The sequence below is a fragment of the Lactuca saligna genome, chromosome 2, assembly GCF_052625555.1.
Source record: "Lactuca saligna cultivar CGN05327 chromosome 2, ASM5262555v1, whole genome shotgun sequence".
Classification (NCBI taxonomy): domain Eukaryota; kingdom Viridiplantae; phylum Streptophyta; class Magnoliopsida; order Asterales; family Asteraceae; genus Lactuca; species Lactuca saligna.
Genome location: NC_136418.1, coordinates 73,410,888 through 73,424,035, shown reverse-complemented (window position 1 = coordinate 73,424,035; position 13,148 = coordinate 73,410,888).

Sequence of the window (13,148 nt, the reverse complement as noted above, 5' to 3'; positions counted from 1 at the left end):
ATTGAAAAAAGGTATGTTATTCTACCAAGTTTTATATTACAAGTACCCCATAACATGCTAGTTAGGTTGAGAACCTTGGAAAATAAAATTTGCATGCATAATACAGAAAACATATATCCAAGGTTTTTAAGGTTGCATGTACACCATATGAGTGTTAGAATGCTCAAAACCCTTCACTGGTATCAGAGCCTAGGCTTGTTTTCATTATACTTGATGCAAAATGCTTGAAAAAGTCGAAATATTGTTCACTGTTCAGTGGACTCGTCGATTCCATGGGGGGATTTAACGAGTCCAAGTGATAACTCTTCCTACTCATCGAGTAGATTCTTGCACTCAGCGAGTAGGAGGCCCTGTGTGCAGATTTTTGAGTTTTGCTGCTGGAAATGGAATAGAACCATTACCCTAAACTATTTTATATATGTTTATATGATTCTTGAAATTGTTGATATGAATGTTCATACTTATGAGTTTTAGTAGATCATAGGAATTATTTACAAATTGTTTGTTAGTGTAATTCTTGATCTAAATAACAATCAACGGACTCCATAACTTGTCCTCAAGTTATGGAATTCCAAAAGTCTTTTCTCTAAAACCATTAAAACTCATAAGTTATAGAAATGAAAATTCTTGAATAGTTTCAAAACTTGCCCTCAAGTCTTGGAATTTGTAAAGTGTCACACACACTTTAACTCCAAACCCTATAGTTTTAAAAGTTAAAATTCAACCTTTATACTTTATAGTATTATAAGTTAATAATATATATGTATAGGAGTAATTCATTCTTACCGTTAGTAGGCCTCATTCACGAAGTCGGTCTATAAGGGGGTATAAGCGTGTTGCTTATAAAATGGCAGCTTAATGGGTGTCCACTCTCACGCACCGCTTCATTGACTGGTTGAGGGTTGTTAGCCGAATGGGTAGGACAAGGACTATAATTCTCATTAAAAATATAATGATAAATATAAAGTAACTAAACCTTTTATAAATTCCCAATCTTAGTTACTTTAGGAAAATGTGATATTGGTGCTAACCTATGAAATTACACTTTGTACCTTACCAAGTCGTTGGTGGAGTGTGTGTGGGTAACCAGCACACTAACATGAACTAGTAAGAGTGGCAAAGGGTGACTTAATGTTTATCATAGATCGGTGGAGCACGTGTGGGTAACTAGCACATTGATTAGGTGATAAAGATTAATGGTACCAAGTTAATTTACATGGTTATTCATACCTTGTTTGTGATCATCGGCATCCCAGTCACAAACTTGAGAGGGTATAATCGAGATTTAAACATGCCATTGAAAAGTTCAATGAATCTCAAAAGATCTAGGAGTTTCAATCCAATTAAAACCTAATAATTTATTTTGTTTTTCATGGTGGAAATTGGTGAATCATCATTCGTCTACCTTCAAATATTTTATTGCTTGGATTACAACATCCCTCTTCCAAGTTATAAAGTATTGTGTTGGGTCCTAGCCTTGATATTACATTTGGGTGTCTTATTAAGGATTTTATATCTAATATAAACTTGTCTTTCTTTTTTTCAGATGTCTTCTAACAATGTTGCTTCTAGCTCAAACCCTACCAACTCCTTCTCTCTCGTAAACCTTTATGGGAGAGTCATCTTTGATGGTTCAAACTTTAATGATTGGATCAGGAACATCAGGATGGTCACGCATTACGAGGGCAAGGAATATGTCCTCGACAAGGAGCTGAAAGAAATTGATGAGTCTACTGCTACTCCAAGAGGAGATCGTTGACTTTAGGGCACATGAGAGAGATGCCACCAAGGTGGCATGTATCACGTTGGCCACAATGACAGCTGAACTCCAGAAGTCCTATGAGGCCTTTTACCCTTTTGAGATGCATATCGACCTGATGGACCGCTACCATTAGAGTGCTCCTCAAGAGAGGTATGAAATCATCTCTTCCATGATAACAGCCCGAATGAAGGATGGTGAATCCATCACGGGCCACATGCAGAAAATGCATTGGTTTGTAGACCGTTTCCTAAAGTTGAATGTGAACTTCCCTAAGGAGCTAGCTACTGACATCATACTACATTCCTTACCTACTTGTTATGATCAATTCGGAATGACCTATCACATGAACAAGGAGGAGGTCACACTCAGCAAGCTTCAAGGACTTTTGAAGACCACCGAAAGTGGTCTCAAAGGTAAATCGGTTGTTACTACTCCTCCTCGTAACACCGCCCATGTCCTGGGAATCGGGAAAAGTAGAGGAAAAAAGAGGAAAACCCCTTGGAAGGGTACATGTGACAACCCGAAATTTTTATCTCGTACATTCATCAAATTCAATCAAAGTAAGACTTCTATCTGCTAAGTTTTAGCACTGTTTTGAGTCTGTTTGAGTCTGTTTGAGTCTGTTTTAGGGCACATGAGAGAGATGCCACCAAGGTGGCATGTATCATGTTGGCCACAATGACAGCTGAACTCCAGAAGTCCTATGAGGCCTTTTAACCTTTTGAGATGCATACAGACCTGATGGACCGCTACCATTAGAGTGCTCGTCAAGAGAGGTATGAAATCATCTCTTCCATGATAACAGCCCGAATGAAGGATGGTGAATCCATCACGGGCCACATGCAGAAAATGCATTGGTTTGTAGACCGTTTCCTAAAGTTGAATGTGAACTTCCCTAAGGAGCTAGCTACTGACATCATACTACATTCCTTACCTACTTGTTATGATCAATTCGGAATGACCTATCACATGAACAAGGAGGAGGTCACACTCAGCAAGCTTCAAGGACTTTTGAAGACCACCGAAAGTGGTCTCAAAGGTAAATCGGTTGTTACTACTCCTCCTCGTAACACCGCCCATCTCCTGGGAATCGGGAAAAGTAGAGGAAAAAAGAGGAAAACCCCTTGGAAGGGTACATGTGACAACCCGAAATTTTTATCTCGTACATTCATCAAATTCAATCAAAGTAAGACTTCTATCTGCTAAGTTTTAGCACTGTTTTGAGTCTGTTTGAGTCTGTTTTAGGGCACATGAGAGAGATGCCACCAAGGTGGCATGTATCATGTTGGCCACAATGACAGCTGAACTCCAGAAGTCCTATGAGGCCTTTTAACCTTTTGAGATGCATACAGACCTGATGGACCGCTACCATTAGAGTGCTCGTCAAGAGAGGTATGAAATCATCTCTTCCATGATAACAGCCCGAATGAAGGATGGTGAATCCATCACGGGCCACATGCAGAAAATGCAAAGGTTTGTAGACCGTTTCCTAAAGTTTAATGTGAACTTCCCTAAGGAGTTAGCTACTTACATCATACTACATTCCTTACCCACTTGTTATGTTCAATTCGGAATGACCTATCACATGAACAAGGAGGAGGTCACACTCAGCAAGCTTCAAGGACTTTTGAAGACCACCGAAAGTGGTCTCAAAGGTAAATCGGTTGTTACTACTCCTACTCATAACACCCCCCATGTCCTGGGAATCGGGAAAAGTAGAGGAAAAAAGAGAAAAACCCCTAGGAAGGGTACATGTGACAACCCGAAATTTTTATCTCGTACAGTCATTCAATTCAATCAAAGTCAGACTTCTATCTGCTAACTTTTAGCACTGTTTTGAGTCTGTTTGAGTCTGTTTTAGTGCACATGAGAGAGATGCCACCAAGGTGGCATGTATCATGTTGGCCACAATGACAGCTGAACTCCAGAAGTCCTATGAGGCCTTTTACCCTTTTGAGATGCATACGGACCTGATGGACCGCTACCATTAGAGTGCTCGTCAAGAGAAGTATGAAATCATCTCTTCCATGATAACAGCCCGAATGAAGGATGGTGAATCCATCACGGGCCACATGCAGAAAATGCAAAGGTTTGTAGACCGTTTCCTAAAGTTGAATGTGAACTTCCCTAAGGAATTAGCTACTGGCATCATACTACATTCCTTACCTACTTGTTATGATCAATTCGGAATGACCTATCACATGAACAAGGAGGAGGTCACACTCAGCAAGCTTCAAGGACTTTTGAAGACCACCGAAAGTGGTCTTAAAGGTAAATCGGTTGTTACTTCTCCTACTCATAACACCGCCCATGTCCTGGGAATCGGAAAAAGTAGAGGAAAAAAGAGGAAAATACCTTGGAAGGGTACATGTGACAACCCGAAATTTTTATCTCGTACAGTCATCAAATTCAATCAAAGTCAGACTTCTATCTGCTAACTTTTAGCACTGTTTTGAGTCTGTTTGAGTCTGTTTTAGGGCACATGAGAGAGATGCCACCAAGGTGGCATGTATCATGTTGGCCACAATGACAGCTGAACTCCTGAAGTCCTATGAGGCCTTTTACCCTTTTGAGATGCATACGGACCTGATGGACCGCTACCATTAGAGTGCTCGTCAAGAGAGGTATGAAATCATCTCTTCCATGATAACAGCCCGAATGAAGGATGGTGAATCCATCACGGGCCACATGCAGAAAATGCAAAGGTTTGTAGACCGTTTCCTAAAGTTTAATGTGAACTTCCCTAAGGAGTTAGCTACTTACATCATACTACATTCCTTAGCTACTTGTTATGATCCATTCGGAATGACCTATCACATGAACAAGGAGGAGGTCACACTCAGCAACCATCAAGGACTTTTGAAGACCACCGAAAGTGGTCTCAAAGGTAAATCGGTTGTTACTACTCCTACTCATAACACCGCCCATGTCCTGGGAATCGGGAAAAGTAGAGGAAAAAAGAGGAAAACCCCTTGGAAGGGTACATGTGACAACCGGAAATTTTTATCTCGTACAGTCATTCAACTCAATCAAAATCAGACTTCTATGTGCTAAGTTTTAGCACTGTTTTGTGTCTGTTTGAGTCTGTTTTAGGGCACATGAGAGAGATGCCACCAAGGTGGCATGTATCATGTTGGCCACAATGACAGCTGAACTCCTGAAGTCCTATGAGGCCTTTTACCCTTTTGAGATGCATATGGACCTAATGGACCGCTACCATTAGAGTGCTCGTCAAGAGAGGTATGAAATCATCTCTTCCATGATAACAGCCCGAATGAAGGATGGTGAATCCATCACGGGTCACATGCAGAAAATGCAAAGGTTTGTAGACCGTTTCCTAAAGTTGAATGTGAACTTCCCTAAGGACTTAGCTACTTACATCATACTACATTCCTTACCTACTTGTTATGATCAATTCGGAATGACCTATCACATGAACAAGGAGGAGGTCACACTCAGCAAGCTTCAAGGACTTTTGAAGACCACCGAAAGTGGTCTCAAAGGTAAATCGGTTGTTACTTCTCCTACTCATAACACCGCCCATGTCCTGGGAATCGGGAAAAGTAGAGGAAAAAAGAGGAAACCCCCTTGGAAGGGTACATGTGACAACTCGAAATTTTTATCTCGTACAGTCATCAAATTAAATCAAAGTCAGACTTCTATCTGCTAAGTTTTAGCACTGTTTTGAGTCTGTTTGAGTCTGTTTTAGGGCACATGAGAGAGATGCCACCAAGGTGGCATATATCATGTTGGCCACAATGACAGCTGAACTCCAGAAGTCCTATGAGGACTTTTACCCTTTTGAGATGCATATGGACCTGATGGACCGCTACCATTAGAGTGCTCGTCAAGAGAGGTATGAAATCATCTCTTCCATGATAACAGCCCGAATGAAGGATGGTGAATCCATCACGGGCCACATGCAGAAAATGCAAAGGTTTGTAGACCGTTTCCTAAAGTTTAATGTGAACTTCCCTAAGGAGTTAGCTACTTACATCATACTACATTCCTTACCTACTTGTTATGATCAATTCGGAATGACCTATCACATGAACAAGGAGGAGGTCACACTCAGCAAGCATCAAGGACTTTTGAAGACCACCAAAAGTGGTCTCAAAGGTAAATCGGTTGTTAGTACTCCTACTCATAACGCCACCCATGTCCTGGGAATCGGGAAAAGTAGAGGAAAAAAGAGGAAAACTCCTTGGAAGGGTACATGTGACAACCGGAAATTTTTATCTCGTACAGTCATTCAACTCAATCAAAATCAGACTTCTATTTGCTAACTTTTAGCACTGTTTTAAGTCTGTTTGAGTCTGTTTAGGGTACATGAGAGAGATGCCACCAAGGTGGCATGTATCATGTTGGCCACAATGACAGCTGAACTCCAGAAGTCCTATGACCCTTTTACCCTTTTGAGATGCATATGGACCTAATGGACCGCTACCATTAGAGTGCTCGTCAAGAGAGGTATGAAATCATCTCTTCCATGATAACAGCCCGAATGAAGGATGGTGAATCCATCACGGGTCACATGCAGAAAATGCAAAGGTTTGTAGACTGTTTCCTAAAGTTGAATGTGAACTTCCCTAAGGACTTTGCTACTTACATCATACTACATTCCTTACCTACTTGTTATGATCAATTCGGAATGACCTATCACGTGAACAAGGAGGAGGTCACACTCAGCAAGCTTCAAGGACTTTTGAAGACCACCAAAAGTGGTCTCAAAGATAAATCGGTTGTTACTACTCCTACTCATAACACCGCCCATGTCCTGGGAATCGGGAAAAGTAGAGGAAAAAAGAGGAAAACCCCTTGGAAGGGTACATGTGACAACCAGAAATTTTTATCTCATACAGTCATTCAATTCAATCAAAGTCAAACTTCTATCTGCTAACTTTTAGCACTGTTTTGAGTCTGTTTGAGCTTTCTAAGATTAGTACATCAAAGGATCAAAGACTAGAATAGGTCAACTAGGGTTCCAAACCATCAAGCAAGCCTTAAACCCTCAAAGGAGGAGTTTACGGCCATGAGACCATGAGTTTACGGCTGTAAACTAATGGGGTTGTAAACTTCATGCCTATATAAGAAAAACTTGTCCATTTTCATCCATTGTTACCATTTCAAGTCTAGAATTCGGGTTTACTCTCAAGTATCATCAAGATCATTCATTCCAAACTTTAATCTAATAAGTGATCTTTCCATTTTCTTCTTGATATCCTTACATATCTGGTGAATACCAATGATTTCATCCATGAACTCATCTTATTTTGACTAGATCTTCAAATCTGCAAAAACACTAAGAACACACGCTAGTGTTCTTGGACCTTAAACACCCAAACAAGCTTCTAAATTGTAAGTTCTCTTGTCCTATCTTGTTGTGTACTAGAATGAACTTGTTTACACCTTAAAAACATCAAGAAATCTCGAATGGAAGGGAGTTTACGGCCAAGGCATCTCCTAAGGCCGTAAACTCTATAAAATGGTGCATTGTTGCCCTAAACTCCTTCCTAATGCTTAGAACTTGGACTAGAACCCTTTACCATTGAGCCAGGTACCTTAAACAATAAGTTTGTGGAGTTTACCATGGGTTTACGACTGTAAACCCACTAGGGCCGTGAACTCCCATGCAATGCCTTACACACCTTTGGCACAATGGTGTTCTAACACTTAAACCAAAGTGTTTTCCACGCTTTAGGGTGTTTATACTTACTTAATTAGTGTTATAATCACTAATTAGATGTGTACATATGTCTTTATATTTTAATAGGATCATTGTGTGTGTTCAAGTCTTCACTTGACACTAAGCACCATGTCCAATACTTCCATTGAAACCACTCACTACAGGTGAGTTCATACCCCTTAATCAACCTTTTAAATACTTTTAAATGCTTTTATGGGGGGAGGGGGGGAATATTAGTTGAATATCATAGTTATTATATCAATCACATGTGATTAATAACTATCAAACATGTGGATTTACTATACTTTCAAACTGTTTTATCAAACAAACTACTTTTAAATCATTCTATAAACTGACATCAAGTCATTATTATTTATTGCTTCAAACTCTTTAAATGTATTACAAAACCTCTTTTAAACTTATATATTGTTAAAACCATGTCGATACACTTATGTAGTAAGTATATATATATATATATATATATATATATATATATATATATATATATTGATATAAAGGTTGTTACTTCGGTTCCAACACTTTTGTGTAGCAAAGGTGTATAATCATACTTGGACATTTCAAACTACGTTACTAGTAAACTATAATAGGTATAGTTTAGGAGATACTATTTACTATTCCTAGTACAATGAATCATATAGGAGTCAGTTCATTCATGAGTCTATACAAAGAGAACATACTACACAAAGACAACATACAATACAAGGAGACTGCTACATATTATATGGGACTGACCATCCTACACCCAGCTGTTAGCTACAGTGGGAAACTGCACATTGATGGATGTCCTTGATTGTACTGTTCGGCGATTTACCGCGTCGTGTTTATCCTAGACAAATGGATACGATCTAAATGATTATATAAGTTTCCTTATTATCTTTACTTTATGACACATTCACATAAACGATGAGGTAAACTATATTTTTTTATAGTTGTACTTGGGAAAAACCTTCATTCATACAAAGAAGCAAACCTTCTAAACAGTCGGGTCTTGGTAGATGACTACATTTTATACTAGTAGGAAATATGGGATTTTCAAGGCTTTTCAAACGTATACAAACATTTACAATGAACATTTACAAGTCTTTTCATCAAACTTATACAATGACACTAAAGTACTTATGAATTCACCAGCTTAAATGTTGATCTACGCTATCAAAATAACTTGTATTCTAAGGTCACCAGTAGACAGGTGCGATGACCAGGTTTTGAGAAGACGGAGCATTCAAGACTCGTCTTATAACTATGAAAAGAACACACATGTATTAAACTATGAAAAGAACACACATGTATTAAACTTTAATATTAATGCAATGGATGATGTTGTTGCTTGTATTACTACTTTGCATTGTGATGATACTATACATGACGTCCTCCGCCCCCGAACGTTTCTGCCGTTCCGGATTTGGGGTGTGATAGTACAAGGGAAAGTCTCTTGATGGCTCCTCTATGAGTGGAACCAAAGGTGGTTCTGTCACTCCTTCTTCCAACCTAAAGGAAGATGAATGCTTCTATTGTCATTATAATGGACACTGGAAACAAAACTGTCCCAAGTACTTGCAAGATGTGAAGGATGGGAAGGTCAAACCTATCCATGTAGGTATTTAGACTATATCATCTAATAACTCACCACATACCAATTCTTGGGTTCTTGATACAGGTTACGGTATTCATATATGTTCTGATTTGCAGGGCCTAAGAAGAAGTGAGGATGTGGAGCACGGAAAGATAAACTTGATCATGGAGAATCGGAAAGCTTCACTTGTCACCAAGATTGGAGTTTATTCTTTGTTGCTAAGTACTAGGTTAATGTTAGATTTTAATAAGTGTTGTTACTCGTCTGAAATGGTGAGAAATATTATTTCTTTTCACATTTTGTACAAATAAGGATTTACTTTTTCATTTGATAATGAATGTGGTGGTATTAATGCTTTTTATAATGATGTTCTTTCTTTTACAACATTACCTTGTGATGGTGTATATAAAACTTTGTCGGTTGTAGACAACTTAGGAAATAATGTGTTTCATATCGATTCTTCCACTAGTTTCCATAAGGCATCCTTGTGGCATTGTCGTCTCTGACATGTCAACAAGAAGCGCATAGCCCAACTCTAAAAGGCTAGAGTCTTTGAGTCATTTGACTTAAATTTGGATGATAGTTGTGAGTCTTGTTTGCTTGGAAAAAAACAAAGTCACCCTTCACTGGTACTTATGCTAGGGGTGAAGGTTTGTTGGACCTCATACACACAGATGTGTGTGGACCCTTCAAAACCGCCACTAGGGATGCTAACCGCTTCTATGTGCCTTGTACTGATGATTACAATAGATATGGTTATGTCTACTTAATCAAGCATAAGTAAGAAACCTTTGAAGAGTTCAAAGAGTTTAAACAAGAAGTGGAGAATCAGCTGGGCAGGAACATTAAGATGCTCCAATCCAATCGAGGAGGGGAGTATATTAGCACAGAGTTCCTTGACTATCTTAAGGAATGTGGAATTGTTTCAAAGTTAACACCTCCCAAAACACCACAGCTTAATGGTGTGGCCGAGAGGTGCAACCGAACCTTGTTAGACATGGTTCGTTCCATGATGAGTCAAGCTTCGTTACCAATCTCCTTCTAGGGGTATGCCTTAGAGACTGCCGCCCATATCCTTAATCTAGTCCCTACCAAGAAGGTTTCCAAAACACCTCACGAGATGTGGACTAGGAAAGTTCCCAATTTATACCACATCAAGATTTGGGGTTGCAAGGCTTTCGTGAGACATTGGACTTAGGACAAGCTCAAATATCGTAGTGAGCGGTGTATTTTCATCGACTACCCACATAAATCTTTTGGTTACCTCTTCTACAGACCCAGTGAGAATATGGTTTTTGTGGCAACGAGAGGGGTCTTTCAAGAGAGAGAGAGAGAGAGAGAGAGAGAGAGAATTTATAAGCCAAGGAAACAGTGGGAGGTAAATTGACCTTGAAGATCTTCAAGAGTCAAGTGGTAAAGGAACCTCAAATCCTAGCAATCAACTTAAGGAGGAAACTCCTATTGAACCAACTGACGAGTATGTACATCTGAGGCGTTCCATTAGAGTTAGGAATCCACCTGAGCATTACTATGTTTTCCATATTACTGCAGAATGTGATACATTTATTAGTGATAGTACACTGTAAATTTGGATGAACATAATAGCTATAGGGAAGCCATGGTAGGCCCTCAGTCTGCTAAATTGAAAGAGGCTATGGACAGCGAGATTCAGTCCATGTATGACAATCAATTTTGGAACTTGATTGACAATGTATTGGGTCGTAATACGGTCAGTGCAAATGGATCTTCAAGAAGAAGACCGACATGGATGGAAAAGTGCACACTTATAAGGCGCGACTGGTTGCGAAGGGCTTCACTCAGACTCAGGGAGTTAGTTATGATGAAACATTCTCACTAATAGCAAAGATTAAGTCTATTAGGGTTATTCTAGCCATTACTGCATTTCATGATTATGAAATATGGCAAATGGATGTCAAAACTGCTTTCCTTAATGGAAAGTTGGCTGAGGATGTTTACATGAGTCAGCCAGAAGTTTTTGTTAGTATAGAGTACCCTGATAGAGTGTGCAAGCTTGAGAAATCCATTTATGGATTGAAACAAGCATCTCGCAGCTAGAATCTTTGTTTTGATGAGAAAGTCAAAGAGTTTGGCTTTTCAAGAAGCAAAGATGAGTCATGTGTATATGTCAGAGCTAGTGGGAGTATAGTTAGCTTTTTGGTACTGTATGTGGATGCCATACTACTCATGGGAAATGACATCCCAACTCTGCAGGAGGTTAAGTCCTGGCTTGGGAAGTGTTTCGCTATGAAGGACCTTGGAGAAGTTTCCTATATTCTTGGGATAAGGATATTGAGAGAAATGAGTAAAAGACTAATTGGACTTAGTCAAAGCATCTATGTGGATAAATTGTTGAAAAGTTTTAACATGCAGAATTCCATGAAAGGTGACTTACCGATCCAGCATAATGCCAGACTGAGTAAGACTCAAAGTCCGAGTACAGAGGCTGAGATAGCTGAGATGAGTCGATTACCATATGCTTCTGCGATTGGCTCAATCATGTATGCTATGACTTGTTCCCGCCCTGATGTAGCCTTTGCTTTGAGCATGCTCAGCAGATATCAGGGGAACCCTGTCAAGGCTCACAGGACTGCGGTAAAGAACATTCTCAAGTACCTGCAAAGAACTAAGGATTAGATTCTTACCCTTGCTGGAAGTGATGACTTCAGAGTACTGGGGTATAGTGATGCTATCTTCCAAACTGATAGATATAATTTTCACTCTTAGTCGGGCTAGGTCTTTACCATGAATAGAGGAGCGACTACTTGGAAAAGTTCCAAGCATGAGACAGTAGCCGATTCAACGTGTGAATCAGAGTACATAGAAGCGAGTGAATCCGCGAAGGAGGCGATATGGCTGATGTCACAACCCCAAACTGTAAAAACAACGGCAGAAACATCTGGGGGTGGCGGACGTCATGTATAGTATCACAACAATTGCATCATAGTAATCAAAGTAAACACAACCATTAACATTATAATATGAACATTTACATCTGTTTAATATAAGTTTCATGTACATCAAAAGTAGCAAAAGATAAAGACGAGATTCCAAAATACTTCGTCTTTTCTAAAAGCTGACAAGGGTACCTATCTACCATTGTCTTGAGAATACAAGAAATTTTGAAAACGTATCAGCATAAACCTGGTGAGTTCATAAGCATGTTTTTCTAATGAAAACTAGTCACTAAATTTGTGTAAAAGGTTGGTTGCTATTCTATGTAAAGTATGATTTGTTTTGAAAACCCTGGCTACTACCAGTATGTAAGGTACATTCTGTTTGAAAACCCTGGTTACTACTAGCATGTAAAGTACTGAAGTTTAACTGGGAAAATCCCTTATTTTCCCATGCGTATGTTGTTGCTTTAATGATTCCAAAATGGTGAGGCATAAATATAACCCATACTTATGTGATTAAAGCAATTGTTCATGAGTAGTGTATTATTAAGTAAATGTTTCATTACTATTGGCAAGTTTTATGACCATGCTAAACTTGATACGATGTGAATCGGACGTTGCTATCCTTTATGAATTTTTCACCCGTAGACCTGTCGGTTCAACTGTAGCTATCAGCAAGGTGCAGGATAGTCAGTCCCGTATAGATCTATGTACAAAATTCACGCTTTCCCTCCAGGAAGCTCTAGTTCATAAGGGTAGTCCTCCACTTAGTTAATGTTGTAAGCGCCCAAGGACTTATCTCCCAACTATGTTAATGACTTTACAAGTAATAATATGTAATACATAATGTTCTTTTGTACTTTGAATTCGATGTATATCTTGTAGATTAAAAGTAATTATACCTAAATAATTATTAGTTATTGTACTCTTGTAATGTTGTATGTCATAAACTAAATCAGTCATAGTTTATAAGATTGACCATGTTAGTAGTTTGTACCGGTAAAACTAGTAAAGAAGTTCCCAAACTATTCCTATTATAGTTTGATTGTTATGTTCATGAAACTGTTCTGAAAACTATGCAATTTAATTTAGAAAACGTCCCTTATGCTCCGCATAATACAAAAGCGATGAAGTATCTAAATGCTTTATGAAAACCGTTGATTTGTATAATTTGCATAAGTTTTGATTCAT